Raw genomic sequence first — 19,559 nt, forward strand, 5'->3', positions numbered from 1 at the left:
TGTTCCTTGCAGATCTAAGCATGTTTCGACGAGACAGCCCGCAACGTTTCCTCTTCCGCTTGGCTCGTTGGTCTAGGGGTATGATTCTCGCTTTGGGTGCGAGAGGTCCCGGGTTCAAATCCCGGACGAGCCCTAAAGCAAGAGCGCTACGGAGGTGACTGTTTAGTTTCTGAGGAACGGTGCAGGAGAGGAATATTGGGTGCCAGAGCCCAAATCCAGGCCCAAGACTTGAGCCCGCTTCCACCAAACACCTTCGGTATGGTACCTTTGGAAGCACAGGTAACCCTTCAGACATGGTAGCTAGACCCTAGCACCACAACCACAAACGGTACTCTTCATGTGGGCCTGATCACTGTATTTCCTTATTACCGGTGACACAGAGGGAAGTCCGCACCTCGTTTTATTGTGCATTGCCTGGGGTGGGGGTATAGTGAAAACAGTGATGTAATGGCTTTAAGTAGCTTTAGACCAAGAGCTAAGTGCGAACATGGGTGGAAGGGAGAGGGACATACTCCTCATCCAGAGCATTTAGGATTAGCAGAGGATGGTTTCGATCCATCGACCTCTGGGTTATGGGCCCAGCACGCTCCCGCTGCGCCACTCTGCTCGATGTTTCAAATCCAGGGGTTTAAAACCTGTGGTTCAATGTTGTGGGCACCTTTGGGAACTTGAGGGAACCAAGATTTCAGCAGCAATGGATGCAATCAGGGCAATGGGAGCATGGAAGTAAAGTAAAGAGACATTACGTTGATCCAAAGTTTTAGCAGTCAGCAGAGGGTGGTTTGGATTGACCGACATCTGGTTTATGAGCGTAGCATGCTTGGTTCAATGTTGTGCGAATTGTTGGGAACCTGTGGCAACCAAGCTTAACCAGTGCACAGGCTGAAAAATTAAGCATTTGGTGGACCTTGCGGTGATCCTTTTTCTAGTGATTTTCCCAATCCCATCCAATAATCTTGAACGTGTCCACTTGAGACACTTGTGGCAATGGAAAGCCCAGTCATCTGCTAACATGGCAAAGTGAGCATGGATGGAAAGGATAGAAACATCCTCCCACCTGGCCTGACCTCTACCTCATTTTTTCAGTATCGCTCCTGCTCTGCTCAGTGGTGTTTCACAAACTCTAGTCAAGGTACTCAACTCTCAGTGATTATTGCTCCTGTCAATGAAGATTCTCAGTCATTCCAGTCATGGTAATCTTAAGTGTTATATTGTAGGCAACTGGACTTGCATTTCAGTCTGCTTATGCCTGGCTGCAAAAGACTGCTTTGTCATCTTGAACCATAGCAATGTGAATGTGGATGGAATTGGTAGGGTCAGCACGGAGCCAGCCAAACATCCGCTTGTCTTTTGGTAACAGAGGTTGCTTCCCACAAGTCTTACAGCCTTTTCGTACACCAATAAGAGGTGCATGCAATCTGGGACAACACCTGAGTCACTTTATCTGATATCAGACACTGTCAAATGGCAGTGGTGGGATTTGAACCCACGCCTCCTGAGAGACTGGAGCCTTAATCCAGCGCCTTAGACCACTCGGCCACACTACCTGCAAGGAAGCCCTTCCCTTGTGTCTGCAGCTTTTTTTCCCCCGTTTCTTTTTTCCGCTAAGCCATACTCACGTGCGACACATGCCCTACATTGGACATTTCATGTTCCTTGCAGATCTAAGCATGTTTTCGACGAGACAGCCCGCAACGTTTCCTCTTCCGCTTGGCTCGTTGGTCTAGGGGTATGATTCTCGCTTTGGGCTCGTTGGTCTAGGGGTATGATTCTCGCTTTGGGTGCGAGAGGTCCCGGGTTCAAATCCCAGACGAGCCCTAAAGCAAGAACGCTACGGAGGTGACTGTTTAGTTTCTGAGGAACGGTGCAGGAGAGGAATATTGGGTGCCAGAGCCCAAATCCAGGCCCAAGACTTGAGCCCCGCTTCCACCAAACACCTTCGGTATGGTACCTTTGGAAGCACAGGTAACCCTTCAGACATGGTAGCTAGACCCTAGCACCACAACCACAAACGGTACTCTTCATGTGGGCCTGGTCACTGTATTTCCTTATTACCGGTGACACAGAGGGAAGTCCGCACCTCGGTTGTGTGCATTGCCTGGGGTGGGGGTATAGTGAAAACAGTGATGTAATGGCTTTAAGTAGCTTTAGACCAAGCCATTTAGCTAAGTGCGAACATGGGTGGAAGGGAGAGGGACATACTCCTCATCCAGAGCATTTAGGATTAGCAGAGGATGGTTTGATCCATCGACCTCTGGGTTATGGGCCCAGCACGCTTCGCTGCGCCACTCTGCTCGATGTTTCAAATCCAGGGGTTTAAAACCTGTGGTTCAATGTTGTGGGCACCTTTGGGAACTTGAGGAGAACCAAGATTTCAACAGCAATGGATGTCGCAATCAGGGCAATGGGAGCATGGAAGTAAAGTAAAGAGACATTACGTTGATCCAAAGTTTTAGCAGTCAGCAGAGGGTGGTTTGGATTGACCGACATCTGGTTTATGAGCGTAGCATGCTTGGTTCAATGTTGTGCGAATCGTTGGGAACCTGTGGCAACCAAGCTTAACCAGTGCACAGGCTGAAAAATTAAGCATTTGGTGGACCTTGCGTGATCCTTTTCTAGTGATTTTCCCAATCCCATCCAATAATCTTGAACGTGTCCACTTGAGACACTTGTGGCAATGGAAAGCCCAGTCATCTGCTAACATGGCAAAGTGAGCATGGATGGAAAGGACAGAAACATCCTCTCACCTGGCCTGACCTCTACCTCATTTTTTCAGTATCGCTCCTGCTCTGCTCAGTGGTGTTTCACAAACTCTAGTCAAGGTACTCAACTCTCAGTGATTATTGCTCCTGTCAATGAAGATTCTCAGTCATTCCAGTCATGGTAATCTTAAGTGTTATATTGCAGGCAACTGGACTTGCTTGCATTTCAGTCTGCTTATGCCTGGCTGCAAAAGACTGCTTTGTCATCTTGAACCATAGCAATGTGAATGTGGATGGAATTGGTAGGGTCAGCACGGAGCCAGCCAAACATCCGCTTGTCTTTGGTAACAGAGGTTGCTTCCCACAAGTCTTACAGCCTTTTCGTACACCAATAAGAGGTGCATGCAATCTGGGACAACACCTGAGTCACTTTATCTGATATCAGACACTGTCAAATGGCAGTGGTGGGATTTGAACCCACGCCTCCTGAGAGACTGGAGCCTTAATCCAGCGCCTTAGACCACTCGGCCACACTACCTGCAAGGAAGCCCTTCCCTTGTGTCTGCAGCTTTTTTTCCCCCGTTTCTTTTTTCCGCTAAGCCATACTCACGTGCGACACATGCCCTACATTGGACATTTCATGTTCCTTGCAGATCTAAGCATGTTTTCGGCAGACAGCCATGCAACGTTTCCTCTTCCGCTTGGCTCGTTGGTCTAGGGGTATGATTCTCGCTTTGGGTGCGAGAGGTCCCGGGTTCAAATCCCGGACGAGCCCTAAAGCAAGAGCGCTACGGAGGTGACTGTTTAGTTTCTGAGGAACGGTGCAGGAGAGGAATATTGGGTGCCAGAGCCCAAATCCAGGCCCAAGACTTGAGCCCGCTTCCACCAAACACCTTCGGTATGGTACCTTTGGAAGCACAGGTAACCCTTCAGACATGGTAGCTAGACCCTAGCACCACAACCACAAAGCAGTACTCTTCATGTGGGCCTGGTCACTGTATTTCCTTATTACCGGTGACACAGAGGGAAGTCCGCACCTCGTTTTATTGTGCATTGCCTGGGGTGGGGGTATAGTGAAAACAGTGATGTAATGGCTTTAAGTAGCTTTAGACCAAGAGCTAAGTGCGAACATGGGTGGAAGGGAGAGGGACATACTCCTCATCCAGAGCATTTAGGATTAGCAGAGGATGGTTTCGATCCATCGACCTCTGGGTTATGGGCCCAGCACGCTTCCGCTGCGCCACTCTGCTCGATGTTTCAAATCCAGGGGTTTAAAACCTGTGGTTCAATGTTGTGGGCACCTTTGGGAACTTGAGGGAACCAAGATTTCAACAGCAATGGATGTGCAATCAGGGCAATGGGAGCATGGAAGTAAAGTAAAGAGACATTACGTTGATCCAAAGTTTTAGCAGTCAGCAGAGGGTGGTTTGGATTGACCCGACATCTGGTTTATGAGCGTAGCATGCTTGGTTCAATGTTGTGCGAATCGTTGAACCTGTGGCAACCAAGCTTAACCAGTGCACAGGCTGAAAAATTAAGCATTTGGTGGACCTTGCGGTGATCCTTTTTCTAGTGATTTTCCCAATCCCATCCAATAATCTTGAACGTGTCCACTTGAGACACTTGTGGCAATGGAAAGCCCAGTCATCTGCTAACATGGCAAAGTGAGCATGGATGGAAAGGACAGAAACATCCTCTCACCTGGCCTGACCTCTACCTCATTTTTTCAGTATCGCTCCTGCTCTGCTCAGTGGTGTTTCACAAACTCTAGTCAAGGTACTCAACTCTCAGTGATTATTGCTCCCTGTCAATGAAGATTCTCAGTCATTCCAGTCATGGTAATCTTAAGTGTTATATTGCAGGCAACTGGACTTGCTTGCATTTCAGTCTGCTTATGCCTGGCTGCAAAAGACTGCTTTGTCATCTTGAACCATAGCAATGTGAATGTGGATGGAATTGGTAGGGTCAGCACGGAGCCAGCCAAACATCCGCTTGTCTTTTGGTAACAGAGGTTGCTTCCCACAAGTCTTACAGCCTTTTCACACACCAATAAGAGGTGCATGCAATCTGGGACAACACCTGAGTCACTTTATCTGATATCAGACACTGTCAAATGGCAGTGGTGGGATTTGAACCCACGCCTCCTGAGAGACTGGAGCCTTAATCCAGCGCCTTAGACCACTCGGCCACACTACCTGCAAGGAAGCCCTTCCCTTGTGTCTGCAGCTTTTTTTCCCCCGTTTCTTTTTTCCGCTAAGCCATACTCACGTGCGACACATGCCCTACATTGGACATTTCATGTTCCTTGCAGATCTAAGCATGTTTTCGACGAGACAGCCCCAACGCTTCTTCTTCCGCTTGGCTCGTTGGTCTAGGGTATGATTCTCGCTTTGGGTGCGAGAGGTCCCGGTTCAAATCCCGGACGAGCCCTAAAGCAAGAGCGCCTGAGGTGACTGTTTAGTTTCTGAGGAACGGTGCAGGAGAGGAATATTGGGTGCCAGAGCCCAAATCCAGGCCCAAGACTTGAGCCCGCTTCCACCAAACACCTTCGGTATGGTACCTTTGGAAGCACAGGTAACCCTTCAGACATGGTAGCTAGACCCTAGCACCACAACCACAAACGGTACTCTTCATGTGGGCCTGGTCACTGTATTTCCTTATTACCGGTGACACAGAGGGAAGTCCGCACCTCGTTTTATTGTGCATTGCCTGGGGTGGGGGTATAGTGAAAACAGTGATGTAGTGGCTTTAAGTAGCTTTAGACCAGGAGCTAAGTGCGAACATGGGTGGAAGGGAGAGGGACATACTCCTCATCCAGAGCATTTAGGATTAGCAGAGGATGGTTTCGATCCATCGACCTCTGGGTTATGGGCCCAGCACGCTTCCGCTGCGCCACTCTGCTCGATGTTTCAAATCCAGGGGTTTAAAAACCTGTGGTTCAATGTTGTGGGCACCTTTGGGAACTTGAGGGAACCAAGATTTCAGCAGCAATGGATGCCGCAATCAGGGCAATGGGAGCATGGAAGTAAAGTAAAGAGACATTACGTTGATCCAAAGTTTTAGCAGTCAGCAGAGGGTGGTTTGGATTGACCGACATCTGGTTTATGAGCGTAGCATGCTTGGTTCAATGTTGTGCGAATCGTTGGGAACCTGTGGCAACCAAGCTTAACCAGTGCACAGGCTGAAAAATTAAGCATTTGGTGGACCTTGCGGTGATCCTTTTTCTAGTGATTTTCCCAATCCCATCCAATAATCTTGAACGTGTCCACTTGAGACACTTGTGGCAATGGAAAGCCCAGTCATCTGCTAACATGGCAAAGTGAGCATGGATGGAAAGGACAGAAACATCCTCCCACCTGGCCTGACCTCTACCTCATTTTTTCAGTATCGCTCCTGCTCTGCTCAGTGGTGTTTCACAAACTCTAGTCAAGGTACTCAACTCTCAGTGATTATTGCTCCTGTCAATGAAGATTCTCAGTCATTCCAGTCATGGTAATCTTAAGTGTTATATTGTAGGCAACTGGACTTGCTTGCATTTCAGCCTGCTTATGCCTGGCTGCAAAAGACTGCTTTGTCATCTTGAACCATAGCAATGTGAATGTGGATGGAATTGGTAGGGTCAGCACGGAGCCAGCCAAACATCCGCTTGTCTTTTGGTAACAGAGGTTGCTTCCCACAAGTCTTACAGCCTTTTCGTACACCAATAAGAGGTGCATGCAATCTGGGACAACACCTGAGTCACTTTATCTGATATCAGACACTGTCAAATGGCAGTGGTGGGATTTGAACCCACGCCTCCTGAGAGACTGGAGCCTTAATCCAGCGCCTTAGACCACTCGGCCACACTACCTGCAAGGAAGCCCTTCCCTTGTGTCTGCAGCTTTTTTTCCCCCGTTTCTTTTTTCCGCTAAGCCATACTCACGTGCGACACATGCCCTACATTGGACATTTCATGTTCCTTGCAGATCTAAGCATGTTTTCGACGAGACAGCCCGCAACGTTTCCTCTTCCGCTTGGCTCGTTGGTCTAGGGGTATGATTCTCGCTTTGGGTGCGAGAGGTCCCGCGTTCAAATCCCGGACGAGCCCTAAAGCAAGAGCGCTACGGAGGTGACTGTTTAGTTTCTGAGGAACGGTGCAGGAGAGGAATATTGGGTGCCAGAGCCCAAATCCAGGCCCAAGACTTGAGCCCGCTTCCACCAAACACCTTCGGTATGGTACCTTTGGAAGCACAGGTAACCCTTCAGACATGGTAGCTAGACCCTAGCACCACAACCACAAACGGTACTCTTCATGTGGGCCTGGTCACTGTATTTCCTTATTACCGGTGACACAGAGGGAAGTCCGCACCTCGTGTTATTGTGCATTGCCTGGGGTGGGGGTATAGTGAAAACAGTGATGTAGTGGCTTTAAGTAGCTTTAGACCAGGAGCTAAGTGCGAACATGGGTGGAAGGGAGAGGGACATACTCCTCATCCAGAGCATTTAGGATTAGCAGAGGATGGTTTCGATCCATCGACCTCTGGGTTATGGGCCCAGCACGCTTCGCTGCGCCACTCTGCTCGATGTTTCAAATCCAGGGGTTTAAAACCTGTGGTTCAATGTTGTGGGCACCTTTGGGAACTTGAGGGAACCAAGATTTCAGCAGCAATGGATGCAATCAGGGCAATGGGAGCATGGAAGTAAAGTAAAGAGACATTACGTTGATCCAAAGTTTTAGCAGTCAGCAGAGGGTGGTTTGGATTGACCGACATCTGGTTTATGAGCGTAGCATGCTTGGTTCAATGTTGTGCGAATCGTTGGGAACCTGTGGCAACCAAGCTTAACCAGTGCACAGGCTGAAAAATTAAGCATTTGGTGGACCTTGCGGTGATCCTTTTTCTAGTGATTTTCCCAATCCCATCCAATAATCTTGAACGTGTCCACTTGAGACACTTGTGGCAATGGAAAGCCCAGTCATCTGCTAACATGGCAAAGTGAGCATGGATGGAAAGGACAGAAACATCCTCTCACCTGGCCTGACCTCTACCTCATTTTTTCAGTATCGCTCCTGCTCTGCTCAGTGGTGTTTCACAAACTCTAGTCAAGGTACTCAACTCTCAGTGATTATTGCTCCCTGTCAATGAAGATTCTCAGTCATTCCAGTCATGGTAATCTTAAGTGTTATATTGCAGGCAACTGGACTTGCTTGCATTTCAGTCTGCTTATGCCTGGCTGCAAAAGACTGCTTTGTCATCTTGAACCATAGCAATGTGAATGTGGATGGAATTGGTAGGGTCAGCACGGAGCCAGCCAAACATCCGCTTGTCTTTTGGTAACAGAGGTTGCTTCCCACAAGTCTTACAGCCTTTTCACACACCAATAAGAGGTGCATGCAATCTGGGACAACACCTGAGTCACTTTATCTGATATCAGACACTGTCAAATGGCAGTGGTGGGATTTGAACCCACGCCTCCTGAGAGACTGGAGCCTTAATCCAGCGCCTTAGACCACTCGGCCACACTACCTGCAAGGAAGCCCTTCCCTTGTGTCTGCAGCTTTTTTTCCCCCGTTTCTTTTTTCCGCTAAGCCATACTCACGTCGACACATGCCCTACATTGGACATTTCATGTTCCTTGCAGATCTAAGCATGTTTTCGACGAGACAGCCCGCAACGTTTCCTCTTCCGCTTGGCTCGTTGGTCTAGGGTATGATTCTCGCTTTGGGTGCGAGAGGTCCCGGTTCAAATCCCGGACGAGCCCTAAAGCAAGAGCGCTACGGAGGTGACTGTTTAGTTTCTGAGGAACGGTGCAGGAGAGGAATATTGGGTGCCAGAGCCCAAATCCAGGCCCAAGACTTGAGCCCCGCTTCCACCAAACACCTTCGGTATGGTACCTTTGGAAGCACAGGTAACCCTTCAGACATGGTAGCTAGACCCTAGCACCACAACCACAAACGGTACTCTTCATGTGGGCCTGGTCACTGTATTTCCTTATTACCGGTGACACAGAGGAAGTCCGCACCTCGTTTTATTGTGCATTGCCTGGGGTGGGGGTATAGTGAAAACAGTGATGTAGTGGCTTTAAGTAGCTTTAGACCAGGAGCTAAGTGCGAACATGGGTGGAAGGGAGAGGGACATACTCCTCATCCAGAGCATTTAGGATTAGCAGAGGATGGTTTCGATCCATCGACCTCTGGGTTATGGGCCCAGCACGCTTCCGCTGCGCCACTCTGCTCGATGTTTCAAATCCAGGGGTTTAAAAACCTGTGGTTCAATGTTGTGGGCACCTTTGGGAACTTGAGGGAACCAAGATTTCAGCAGCAATGGATGCAATCAGGGCAATGGGAGCATGGAAGTAAAGTAAAGAGACATTACGTTGATCCAAAGTTTTAGCAGTCAGCAGAGGGTGGTTTGGATTGACCGACATCTGGTTTATGAGCGTAGCATGCTTGGTTCAATGTTGTGCGAATCGTTGGGAACCTGTGGCAACCAAGCTTAACCAGTGCACAGGCTGAAAAATTAAGCATTTGGTGGACCTTGCGGTGATCCTTTTCTAGTGATTTTCCCAATCCCATCCAATAATCTTGAACGTGTCCACTTGAGACACTTGTGGCAATGGAAAGCCCAGTCATCTGCTAACATGGCAAAGTGAGCATGGATGGAAAGGACAGAAACATCCTCTCACCTGGCCTGACCTCTACCTCATTTTTTCAGTATCGCTCCTGCTCTGCTCAGTGGTGTTTCACAAACTCTAGTCAAGGTACTCAACTCTCAGTGATTATTGCTCCTGTCAATGAAGATTCTCAGTCATTCCAGTCATGGTAATCTTAAGTGTTATATTGTAGGCAACTGGACTTGCTTGCATTTCAGCCTGCTTATGCCTGGCTGCAAAAGACTGCTTTGTCATCTTGAACCATAGCAATGTGAATGTGGATGGAATTGGTAGGGTCAGCACGGAGCCAGCCAAACATCCGCTTGTCTTTTGGTAACAGAGGTTGCTTCCCACAAGTCTTACAGCCTTTTCACACACCAATAAGAGGTGCATGCAATCTGGGACAACACCTGAGTCACTTTATCTGATATCAGACACTGTCAAATGGCAGTGGTGGGATTTGAACCCACGCCTCCTGAGAGACTGGAGCCTTAATCCAGCGCCTTAGACCACTCGGCCACACTACCTGCAAGGAAGCCCTTCCCTTGTGTCTGCAGCTTTTTTTCCCCCGTTTCTTTTTTCCGCTAAGCCATACTCACGTCGACACATGCCCTACATTGGACATTTCATGTTCCTTGCAGATCTAAGCATGTTTTCGACGAGACAGCCCCATAACGTTTCCTCTTCCGCTTGGCTCGTTGGTCTAGGGGTATGATTCTCGCTTTGGGTGCGAGAGGTCCCGGGTTCAAATCCCGGACGAGCCCTAAAGCAAGAGCGCTACGGAGGTGACTGTTTAGTTTCTGAGGAACGGTGCAGGAGAGGAATATTGGGTGCCAGAGCCCAAATCCAGGCCCAAGACTTGAGCCCGCTTCCACCAAACACCTTCGGTCTGGAACCTTTGGAAGCACAGGTAACCCTTCACACATGCTAGATAGACCCAAGCACCACAACAACAAACGGAACTCATCAGGTGGGCATGCTAACAGAATTTCCTTTTTACCGCTCACACAGAGGAAGTCCGCACCTCGTTTATTGTGCATTGCCTGGGGTGGGGGTATAGTGAAAACAGTGATGTAGTGGCTTTAAGTAGCTTTAGACCAAGGAGCTAAGTGCGAACATGGGTGGAAGGGAGAGGGACATACTCCTCATCCAGAGCATTTAGGATTAGCAGAGGATGGTTTCGATCCATCGACCTCTGGGTTATGGGCCCAGCACGCTTCCGCTGCGCCACTCTGCTCGATGTTTCAAATCCAGGGGTTTAAAAACCTGTGGTTCAATGTTGTGGGCACCTTTGGGAACTTGAGGGAACCAAGATTTCAGCAGCAATGGATGCCGCAATCAGGGCAATGGGAGCATGGAAGTAAAGTAAAGAGACATTACGTTGATCCAAAGTTTTAGCAGTCAGCAGAGGGTGGTTTGGATTGACCGACATCTGGTTTATGAGCGTAGCATGCTTGGTTCAATGTTGTGCAAATCGTTGGGAACCTGTGGCAACCAAGCTTAACCAGTGCACAGGCTGAAAAATTAAGCATTTGGTGGACCTTGCGGTGATCCTTTTTCTAGTGATTTTCCCAATCCCATCCAATAATCTTGAACGTGTCCACTTGAGACACTTGTGGCAATGGAAAGCCCAGTCATCTGCTAACATGGCAAAGTGAGCATGGATGGAAAGGATAGAAACATCCTCCCACCTGGCCTGACCTCTACCTCATTTTTTCAGTATCGCTCCTGCTCTGCTCAGTGGTGTTTCACAAACTCTAGTCAAGGTACTCAACTCTCAGTGATTATTGCTCCCTGTCAATGAAGATTCTCAGTCATTCCAGTCATGGTAATCTTAAGTGTTATATTGTAGGCAACTGGACTTGCTTGCATTTCAGCCTGCTTATGCCTGGCTGCAAAAGACTGCTTTGTCATCTTGAACCATAGCAATGTGAATGTGGATGGAATTGGTAGGGTCAGCACGAGCCAGCCAAACATCCGCTTGTCTTTTGGTAACAGAGGTTGCTTCCCACAAGTCTTACAGCCTTTTCGTACACCAATAAGAGGTGCATGCAATCTGGGACAACACCTGAGTCACTTTATCTGATATCAGACACTGTCAAATGGCAGTGGTGGGATTTGAACCCACGCCTCCTGAGAGACTGGAGCCTTAATCCAGCGCCTTAGACCACTCGGCCACACTACCTGCAAGGAAGCCCTTCCCTTGTGTCTGCAGCTTTTTTTCCCCCGTTTCTTTTTCCGCTAAGCCATACTCACGTGCGACACATGCCCTACATTGGACATTTCATGTTCCTTGCAGATCTAAGCATGTTTTCGACGAGACAGCCCGCAACGTTTCCTCTTCCGCTTGGCTTGTTGGTCTAGGGGTATGATTCTCGCTTTGGGTGCGAGGTCCCGGTTCAAATCCCGGACGAGCCCTAAAGCAAGAGCGCTCGGAGGTGACTGTTTAGTTTCTGAGGAACGGTGCAGGAGAGGAATATTGGGTGCCAGAGCCCAAATCCAGGCCCAAGACTTGAGCCCGCTTCCACCAAACACCTTCGGTATGGTACCTTTGGAAGCACAGGTAACCCTTCAGACATGGTAGCTAGACCTAGCACCACAACCACAAACGGTACTCTTCATGTGGGCCTGGTCACTGTATTTCCTTATTACCGGTGACACAGAGGAAGTCCGCACTTCGTTTTATTGTGCATTGCCTGGGGTGGGGGTATAGTGAAAACAGTGATGTAGTGGCTTTAAGTAGCTTTAGACCAGGAGCTAAGTGCGAACATGGGTGGAAGGGAGAGGGACATACTCCTCATCCAGAGCATTTAGGATTAGCAGAGGATGGTTTCGATCCATCGACCTCTGGGTTATGGGCCCAGCACGCTTCCGCTGCGCCACTCTGCTCGATGTTTCAAATCCAGGGGTTTAAAAACCTGTGGTTCAATGTTGTGGGCACCTTTGGGAACTTGAGGGAACCAAGATTTCAGCAGCAATGGATGCCGCAATCAGGGCAATGGGAGCATGGAAGTAAAGTAAAGAGACATTACGTTGATCCAAAGTTTTAGCAGTCAGCAGAGGGTGGTTTGGATTGACCGACATCTGGTTTATGAGCGTAGCATGCTTGGTTCAATGTTGTGCAAATCGTTGGGAACCTGTGGCAACCAAGCTTAACCAGTGCACAGGCTGAAAAATTAAGCATTTGGTGGACCTTGCGGTGATCCTTTTTCTAGTGATTTTCCCAATCCAATAATCTTGAACGTGTCCACTTGAGACACTTGTGGCAATGGAAAGCCCAGTCATCTGCTAACATGGCAAAGTGAGCATGGATGGAAAGGACAGAAACATCCTCTCACCTGGCCTGACCTCTACCTCATTTTTTCAGTATCGCTCCTGCTCTGCTCAGTGGTGTTTCACAAACTCTAGTCAAGGTACTCAACTCTCAGTGATTATTGCTCCTGTCAATGAAGATTCTCAGTCATTCCAGTCATGGTAATCTTAAGTGTTATATTGTAGGCAACTGGACTTGCTTGCATTTCAGCCTGCTTATGCCTGGCTGCAAAAGACTGCTTTGTCATCTTGAACCATAGCAATGTGAATGTGGATGGAATTGGTAGGGTCAGCACGGAGCCAGCCAAACATCCGCTTGTCTTTTGGTAACAGAGGTTGCTTCCCACAAGTCTTACAGCCTTTTCGTACACCAATAAGAGGTGCATGCAATCTGGGACAACACCTGAGTCACTTTATCTGATATCAGACACTGTCAAATGGCAGTGGTGGGATTTGAACCCACGCCTCCTGAGAGACTGGAGCCTTAATCCAGCGCCTTAGACCACTCGGCCACACTACCTGCAAGGAAGCCCTTCCCTTGTGTCTGCAGCTTTTTTTCCCCCGTTTCTTTTTTCCGCTAAGCCATACTCACGTCGACACATGCCCTACATTGGACATTTCATGTTCCTTGCAGATCTAAGCATGTTTTCACGAGACAGCCCGCATAACGCTTCCTCTTCCGCTTGGCTCGTTGGTCTAGGGTATGATTCTCGCTTTGGGTGCGAGAGGTCCCGGGTTCAAATCCCGGACGAGCCCTAAAGCAAGAGCGCTACGGAGGTGACTGTTTAGTTTCTGAGGAACGGTGCAGGAGAGGAATATTGGGTGCCAGAGCCCAAATCCAGGCCCAAGACTTGAGCCCCGCTTCCACCAAACACCTTCGGTATGGTACCTTTGGAAGCACAGGTAACCCTTCAGACATGGTAGCTAGACCCTAGCACCACAACCACAAACGGTACTCTTCATGTGGGCCTGGTCACTGTATTTCCTTATTACCGGTGACACAGAGGAAGTCCGCACCTCGTTTTGTGCATTGCCTGGGGTGGGGTATAGTGAAAACAGTGATGTAGTGGCTTTAAGTAGCTTTAGACCAGGAGCTAAGTGCGAACATGGGTGGAAGGGAGAGGGACATACTCCTCATCCAGAGCATTTAGGATTAGCAGAGGATGGTTTCGATCCATCGACCTCTGGGTTATGGGCCCAGCACGCTCGCCACTCTGCTCGATGTTTCAAATCCAGGGTTTAAAACCTGTGGTTCAATGTTGTGCACCTTTGGGAACTTGAGGGAACCAAGATTTCAGCAGCAATGGATGCCGCAATCAGGGCAATGGGAGCATGGAAGTAAAGTAAAGAGACATTACGTTGATCCAAAGTTTTAGCAGTCAGCAGAGGGTGGTTTGGATTGACCGACATCTGGTTTATGAGCGTAGCATGCTTGGTTCAATGTTGTGCGAATCGTTGGGAACCTGTGGCAACCAAGCTTAACCAGTGCACAGGCTGAAAAATTAAGCATTTGGTGGACCTTGCGGTGATCCTTTTTCTAGTGATTTTCCCAATCCCATCCAATAATCTTGAACGTGTCCACTTGAGACACTTGTGGCAATGGAAAGCCCAGTCATCTGCTAACATGGCAAAGTGAGCATGGATGGAAAGGACAGAAACATCCTCTCACCTGGCCTGACCTCTACCTCATTTTTTCAGTATCGCTCCTGCTCTGCTCAGTGGTGTTTCACAAACTCTAGTCAAGGTACTCAACTCTCAGTGATTATTGCTCCTGTCAATGAAGATTCTCAGTCATTCCAGTCATGGTAATCTTAAGTGTTATATTGCAGGCAACTGGACTTGCTTGCATTTCAGCCTGCTTATGCCTGGCTGCAAAAGACTGCTTTGTCATCTTGAACCATAGCAATGTGAATGTGGATGGAATTGGTAGGGTCAGCACGGAGCCAGCCAAACATCCGCTTGTCTTTTGGTAACAGAGGTTGCTTCCCACAAGTCTTACAGCCTTTCGTACACCAATAAGAGGTGCATGCAATCTGGGACAACACCTGAGTCACTTTATCTGATATCAGACACTGTCAAATGGCAGTGGTGGGATTTGAACCCACGCCTCCTGAGAGACTGGAGCCTTAATCCAGCGCCTTAGACCACTCGGCCACACTACCTGCAAGGAAGCCCTTCCCTTGTGTCTGCAGCTTTTTCCCCGTTTCTTTTTCCGCTAAGCCATACTCACGTCGACACATGCCCTACATTGGACATTTCATGTTCCTTGCAGATCTAAGCATGTTTTCGAGACAGCCCGCCAACGTTTCCTCTTCCGCTTGGCTCGTTGGTCTAGGGGTATGATTCTCGCTTTGGGTGCGAGAGGTCCCGGTTCAAATCCCGGACGAGCCCTAAAGCAAGAGCGCTACGGAGGTGACTGTTTAGTTTCTGAGGAACGGTGCAGGAGAGGAATATTGGGTGCCAGAGCCCAAATCCAGGCCCAAGACTTGAGCCCCGCTTCCACCAAACACCTTCGGTATGGTACCTTTGGAAGCACAGGTAACCCTTCAGACATGGTAGCTAGACCTAGCACCACAACCACAAACGGTACTCTTCATGTGGGCCTGGTCACTGTATTTCCTTATTACCGGTGACACAGAGGGAAGTCCGCACCTCGTTTTATTGTGCATTGCCTGGGGTGGGGGTATAGTGAAAACAGTGATGTAGTGGCTTTAAGTAGCTTTAGACCAGAGCTAAGTGCGAACATGGGTGGAAGGGAGAGGGACATACTCCTCATCCAGAGCATTTAGGATTAGCAGAGGATGGTTTCGATCCATCGACCTCTGGGTTATGGGCCCAGCACGCTTCCGCTGCGCCACTCTGCTCGATGTTTCAAATCCAGGGGTTTAAAAACCTGTGGTTCAATGTTGTGGGCACCTTTGGGAACTTGAGGGAACCAAGATTTCAACAGCAATGGATGTCGCAATCAGGGCAATGGGAGCATGGAAGTAAAGTAAAGAGACATTACGTTGATCCAAAGTTTTAGCAGTCAGCAGAGGGTGGTTTGGATTGACCGACATCTGGTTTATGAGCGTAGCATGCTTGGTTCAATGTTGTGCGAATCGTTGGGAACCTGTGGCAACCAAGCTTAACCAGTGCACAGGCTGAAAAATTAAGCATTTGGTGGACCTTGCGGTGATCCTTTTTCTAGTGATTTTCCCAATCCCATCCAATAATCTTGAACGTGTCCACTTGAGACACTTGTGGCAATGGAAAGCCCAGTCATCTGCTAACATGGCAAAGTGAGCATGGATGGAAAGGACAGAAACATCCTCTCACCTGGCCTGACCTCTACCTCATTTTTCAGTATCGCTCCTGCTCTGCTCAGTGGTGTTTCACAAACTCTAGTCAAGGTACTCAACTCTCAGTGATTATTGCTCCTGTCAATGAAGATTCTCAGTCATTCCAGTCATGGTAATCTTAAGTGTTATATTGCAGGCAACTGGACTTGCTTGCATTTCAGCCTGCTTATGCCTGGCTGCAATAGACTGCTTTGTCATCTTGAACCATAGCAATGTGAATGTGGATGGAATTGGTAGGGTCAGCACGGAGCCAGCCAAACATCCGCTTGTCTTTTGGTAACAGAGGTTGCTTCCCACAAGTCTTACAGCCTTTTCGTACACCAATAAGAGGTGCATGCAATCTGGGACAACACCTGAGTCACTTTATCTGATATCAGACACTGTCAAATGGCAGTGGTGGGATTTGAACCCACGCCTCCTGAGAGACTGGAGCCTTAATCCAGCGCCTTAGACCACTCGGCCACACTACCTGCAAGGAAGCCCTCCCTTGTGTCTGCAGCTTTTTTTCCCCCGTTTCTTTTTTCCGCTAAGCCATACTCACGTGCGACACATGCCCTACATTGGACATTTCATGTTCCTTGCAGATCTAAGCATGTTTTACGAGACAGCCCGCAACGTTTCCTCTTCCGCTTGGCTCGTTGGTCTAGGGGTATGATTCTCGCTTTGGGTGCGAGAGGTCCCGTTCAAATCCCGGACGAGCCCTAAAGCAAGAGCGCTACGGAGGTGACTGTTTAGTTTCTGAGGAACGGTGCAGGAGAGGAATATTGGGTGCCAGAGCCCAAATCCAGGCCCAAGACTTGAGCCCCGCTTCCACCAAACACCTTCGGTATGGTACCTTTGGAAGCACAGGTAACCCTTCAGACATGGTAGCTAGACCCTAGCACCACAACCACAAACGGTACTCTTCATGTGGGCCTGGTCACTGTATTTCCTTATTACCGGTGACACAGAGGGAAGTCCGCACCTCGTTTGATTGTGCATTGCCTGGGGTGGGGTATAGTGAAAACAGTGATGTAGTGGCTTTAAGTAGCTTTAGACCAGGAGCTAAGTGAAAACACGGCAAAGCGAACATGGGTGGAAGGGAGAGGGACACACTCCTCATCCAGAGCATTTAGGATTAGCAGAGGATGGTTTCGATCCATCGACCTCTGGGTTATGGGCCCAGCACGCTTCCGCTGCGCCACTCTGCTCGATGTTTCAAATCCAGGGTTTAAAACCTGTGGTTCAATGTTGTGGGCACCTTTGGGAACTTGAGGAACCAAGATTTCAGCAGCAATGGATGCCGCAATCAGGGCAATGGGAGCATGGAAGTAAAGAGACATTACGTTGATCCAAAGTTTTAGCAGTCAGCAGAGGGTGGTTTGGATTGACCGACATCTGGTTTATGAGCGTAGCATGCTTGGTTCAATGTTGTGCGAATCGTTGGGAACCTGTGGCAACCAAGCTTAACCAGTGCACAGGCTGAAAAATTAAGCATTTGGTGGACCTTGCGGTGATCCTTTTTCTAGTGATTTTCCCAATCCCATCCAATAATCTTGAACGTGTCCACTTGAGACACTTGTGGCAATGGAAAGCCCAGTCATCTGCTAACATGGCAAAGTGAGCATGGATGGAAAGGACAGAAACATCCTCTCACCTGGCCTGACCTCTACCTCATTTTCAGTATCGCTCCTGCTCTGCTCAGTGGTGTTTCACAAACTCTAGTCAAGGTACTCAACTCTCAGTGATTATTGCTCCCTGTCAATGAAGATTCTCAGTCATTCCAGTCATGGTAATCTTAAGTGTTATATTGTAGGCAACTGGACTTGCTTGCATTTCAGCCTGCTTATGCCTGGCTGCAAAAGACTGCTTTGTCATCTTGAACCATAGCAATGTGAATGTGGATGGAATTGGTAGGGTCAGCACGGAGCCAGCCAAACATCCGCTTGTCTTATTGGTAACAGAGGTTGCTTCCCACAAGTCTTACAGCCTTTCAGACACCAATAAGAGGTGCATGCAATCTGGGACAACACCTGAGTCACTTTATCTGATATCAGACACTGTCAAATGGCAGTGGTGGGATTTGAACCCACGCCTCCTGAGAGACTGGAGCCTTAATCCAGCGCCTTAGACCACTCGGCCACACTACCTGCAAGGAAGCCCTTCCCTTGTGTCTGCAGCTTTTTTTCCCCCGTTTCTTTTTTCCGCTAAGCCATACTCACGTGCGACACATGCCCTACATTGGACATTTCATGTTCCTTGCAGATCTAAGCATGTTTTCGACGAGACAGCCCGCAACGTTTCCTCTTCCGCTTGGCTTGTTGGTCTAGGGGTATGATTCTCGCTTTGGGTGCGAGAGGTCCCGGGTTCAAATCCCGGACGAGCCCTAAAGCAAGAGCGCTACGGAGGTGACTGTTTAGTTTCTGAGGAACGGTGCAGGAGAGGAATATTGGGTGCCAGAGCCCAAATCCAGGCCCAAGACTTGAGCCCGCTTCCACCAAACACCTTCGGTATGGTACCTTTGGAAGCACAGGTAACCCTTCAGACATGGTAGCTAGACCCTAGCACCACAACCACAAACGGTACTCTTCATGTGGGCCTGGTCACTGTATTTCCTTATTACCGGTGACACAGAGGAAGTCCGCACCTCGTTTTATTGTGCATTGCCTGGGGTGGGGTATAGTGAAACAGTGATGTAGTGGCTTTAAGTAGCTTTAGACCAGGAGCTAAGTGAACATGGGTGGAAGGGAGAGGACATACTCCTCATCCAGAGCATTTAGGATTAGCAGAGGATGGTTTCGATCCATCGACCTCTGGGTTATGGGCCCAGCACGCTTCCGCTCTGCCACTCTGCTCGATGTTTCAAATCCAGGGTTTAAAACCTGTGGTTCAATGTTGTGGGCACCTTTGGGAACTTGAGGGAACCAAGATTTCAGCAGCAATGGATGCCGCAATCAGGGCAATGGGAGCATGGAAGTAAAGTAAAGAGACATTACGTTGATCCAAAGTTTTAGCAGTCAGCAGAGGGTGGTTTGGATTGACCGACATCTGGTTTATGAGCGTAGCATGCTTGGTTCAATGTTGTGCGAATCGTTGGGAACCTGTGGCAACCAAGCTTAACCAGTGCACAGGCTGAAAAATTAAGCATTTGGTGGACCTTGCGGTGATCCTTTTTCTAGTGATTTTCCCAATCCCATCCAATAATCTTGAACGTGTCCACTTGAGACACTTGTGGCAATGGAAAGCCCAGTCATCTGCTAACATGGCAAAGTGAGCATGGATGGAAAGGACAGAAACATCCTCTCACCTGGCCTGACCTCTACCTCATTTTTTCAGTATCGCTCCTGCTCTGCTCAGTGGTGTTTCACAAACTCTAGTCAAGGTACTCAACTCTCAGTGATTATTGCTCCCTGTCAATGAAGATTCTCAGTCATTCCAGTCATGGTAATCTTAAGTGTTATATTGTAGGCAACTGGACTTGCTTGCATTTCAGCCTGCTTATGCCTGGCTGCAAAAGACTGCTTTGTCATCTTGAACCATAGCAATGTGAATGTGGATGGAATTGGTAGGGTCAGCACGGAGCCAGCCAAACATC

At 48.7% G+C, this 19,559-nt stretch overlaps 26 non-coding genes across 26 annotated transcripts; 8 read left to right on the forward strand and 18 right to left on the reverse strand.

The window, feature by feature from the left end:
• The first annotated feature begins 61 nt into the window (after positions 1 to 61).
• Positions 62 to 133, forward strand: trnap-ugg (transfer RNA proline (anticodon UGG)). Its single transcript has one exon. It is a non-coding gene; the product is annotated as a tRNA-Pro (tRNA).
• Positions 134 to 1,465: 1,332 nt separating this feature from the next.
• trnal-aag (transfer RNA leucine (anticodon AAG)) lies at positions 1,466 to 1,547 on the reverse strand. Its single transcript has one exon. It is a non-coding gene; the product is annotated as a tRNA-Leu (tRNA).
• Positions 1,548 to 1,746: 199 nt separating this feature from the next.
• Positions 1,747 to 1,818, forward strand: trnap-ugg (transfer RNA proline (anticodon UGG)). The gene has a single exon. It is a non-coding gene; the product is annotated as a tRNA-Pro (tRNA).
• A 1,340-nt stretch (positions 1,819 to 3,158) lies between these two features.
• Positions 3,159 to 3,240, reverse strand: trnal-aag (transfer RNA leucine (anticodon AAG)). Its single transcript has one exon. It is a non-coding gene; the product is annotated as a tRNA-Leu (tRNA).
• A 165-nt stretch (positions 3,241 to 3,405) lies between these two features.
• Positions 3,406 to 3,477, forward strand: trnap-ugg (transfer RNA proline (anticodon UGG)). Its single transcript has one exon. It is a non-coding gene; the product is annotated as a tRNA-Pro (tRNA).
• A 403-nt stretch (positions 3,478 to 3,880) lies between these two features.
• Positions 3,881 to 3,952, reverse strand: trnam-cau (transfer RNA methionine (anticodon CAU)). Its single transcript has one exon. It is a non-coding gene; the product is annotated as a tRNA-Met (tRNA).
• An 864-nt stretch (positions 3,953 to 4,816) lies between these two features.
• trnal-aag (transfer RNA leucine (anticodon AAG)) lies at positions 4,817 to 4,898 on the reverse strand. Its single transcript has one exon. It is a non-coding gene; the product is annotated as a tRNA-Leu (tRNA).
• A 634-nt stretch (positions 4,899 to 5,532) lies between these two features.
• On the reverse strand, positions 5,533 to 5,604 carry trnam-cau (transfer RNA methionine (anticodon CAU)). The gene has a single exon. It is a non-coding gene; the product is annotated as a tRNA-Met (tRNA).
• An 866-nt stretch (positions 5,605 to 6,470) lies between these two features.
• Positions 6,471 to 6,552, reverse strand: trnal-aag (transfer RNA leucine (anticodon AAG)). The gene has a single exon. It is a non-coding gene; the product is annotated as a tRNA-Leu (tRNA).
• A 165-nt stretch (positions 6,553 to 6,717) lies between these two features.
• Positions 6,718 to 6,789, forward strand: trnap-ugg (transfer RNA proline (anticodon UGG)). The gene has a single exon. It is a non-coding gene; the product is annotated as a tRNA-Pro (tRNA).
• Positions 6,790 to 8,125: 1,336 nt separating this feature from the next.
• trnal-aag (transfer RNA leucine (anticodon AAG)) lies at positions 8,126 to 8,207 on the reverse strand. Its single transcript has one exon. It is a non-coding gene; the product is annotated as a tRNA-Leu (tRNA).
• Positions 8,208 to 8,843: 636 nt separating this feature from the next.
• Positions 8,844 to 8,915, reverse strand: trnam-cau (transfer RNA methionine (anticodon CAU)). Its single transcript has one exon. It is a non-coding gene; the product is annotated as a tRNA-Met (tRNA).
• Positions 8,916 to 9,777: 862 nt separating this feature from the next.
• trnal-aag (transfer RNA leucine (anticodon AAG)) lies at positions 9,778 to 9,859 on the reverse strand. The gene has a single exon. It is a non-coding gene; the product is annotated as a tRNA-Leu (tRNA).
• A 165-nt stretch (positions 9,860 to 10,024) lies between these two features.
• trnap-ugg (transfer RNA proline (anticodon UGG)) lies at positions 10,025 to 10,096 on the forward strand. The gene has a single exon. It is a non-coding gene; the product is annotated as a tRNA-Pro (tRNA).
• A 401-nt stretch (positions 10,097 to 10,497) lies between these two features.
• On the reverse strand, positions 10,498 to 10,569 carry trnam-cau (transfer RNA methionine (anticodon CAU)). The gene has a single exon. It is a non-coding gene; the product is annotated as a tRNA-Met (tRNA).
• Positions 10,570 to 11,435: 866 nt separating this feature from the next.
• On the reverse strand, positions 11,436 to 11,517 carry trnal-aag (transfer RNA leucine (anticodon AAG)). The gene has a single exon. It is a non-coding gene; the product is annotated as a tRNA-Leu (tRNA).
• Positions 11,518 to 12,149: 632 nt separating this feature from the next.
• trnam-cau (transfer RNA methionine (anticodon CAU)) lies at positions 12,150 to 12,221 on the reverse strand. The gene has a single exon. It is a non-coding gene; the product is annotated as a tRNA-Met (tRNA).
• An 861-nt stretch (positions 12,222 to 13,082) lies between these two features.
• On the reverse strand, positions 13,083 to 13,164 carry trnal-aag (transfer RNA leucine (anticodon AAG)). Its single transcript has one exon. It is a non-coding gene; the product is annotated as a tRNA-Leu (tRNA).
• Positions 13,165 to 13,329: 165 nt separating this feature from the next.
• Positions 13,330 to 13,400, forward strand: trnap-ugg (transfer RNA proline (anticodon UGG)). The gene has a single exon. It is a non-coding gene; the product is annotated as a tRNA-Pro (tRNA).
• Positions 13,401 to 14,724: 1,324 nt separating this feature from the next.
• Positions 14,725 to 14,806, reverse strand: trnal-aag (transfer RNA leucine (anticodon AAG)). The gene has a single exon. It is a non-coding gene; the product is annotated as a tRNA-Leu (tRNA).
• A 158-nt stretch (positions 14,807 to 14,964) lies between these two features.
• On the forward strand, positions 14,965 to 15,035 carry trnap-ugg (transfer RNA proline (anticodon UGG)). Its single transcript has one exon. It is a non-coding gene; the product is annotated as a tRNA-Pro (tRNA).
• A 401-nt stretch (positions 15,036 to 15,436) lies between these two features.
• trnam-cau (transfer RNA methionine (anticodon CAU)) lies at positions 15,437 to 15,508 on the reverse strand. Its single transcript has one exon. It is a non-coding gene; the product is annotated as a tRNA-Met (tRNA).
• An 865-nt stretch (positions 15,509 to 16,373) lies between these two features.
• trnal-aag (transfer RNA leucine (anticodon AAG)) lies at positions 16,374 to 16,455 on the reverse strand. The gene has a single exon. It is a non-coding gene; the product is annotated as a tRNA-Leu (tRNA).
• A 648-nt stretch (positions 16,456 to 17,103) lies between these two features.
• trnam-cau (transfer RNA methionine (anticodon CAU)) lies at positions 17,104 to 17,175 on the reverse strand. The gene has a single exon. It is a non-coding gene; the product is annotated as a tRNA-Met (tRNA).
• Positions 17,176 to 18,032: 857 nt separating this feature from the next.
• trnal-aag (transfer RNA leucine (anticodon AAG)) lies at positions 18,033 to 18,114 on the reverse strand. The gene has a single exon. It is a non-coding gene; the product is annotated as a tRNA-Leu (tRNA).
• Positions 18,115 to 18,279: 165 nt separating this feature from the next.
• trnap-ugg (transfer RNA proline (anticodon UGG)) lies at positions 18,280 to 18,351 on the forward strand. Its single transcript has one exon. It is a non-coding gene; the product is annotated as a tRNA-Pro (tRNA).
• The last annotated feature ends 1,208 nt before the right edge of the window (positions 18,352 to 19,559 follow it).

This window comes from Epinephelus fuscoguttatus, linkage group LG9, assembly GCF_011397635.1.
Source record: "Epinephelus fuscoguttatus linkage group LG9, E.fuscoguttatus.final_Chr_v1".
In the NCBI taxonomy this organism is placed as follows: domain Eukaryota; kingdom Metazoa; phylum Chordata; class Actinopteri; order Perciformes; family Serranidae; genus Epinephelus; species Epinephelus fuscoguttatus.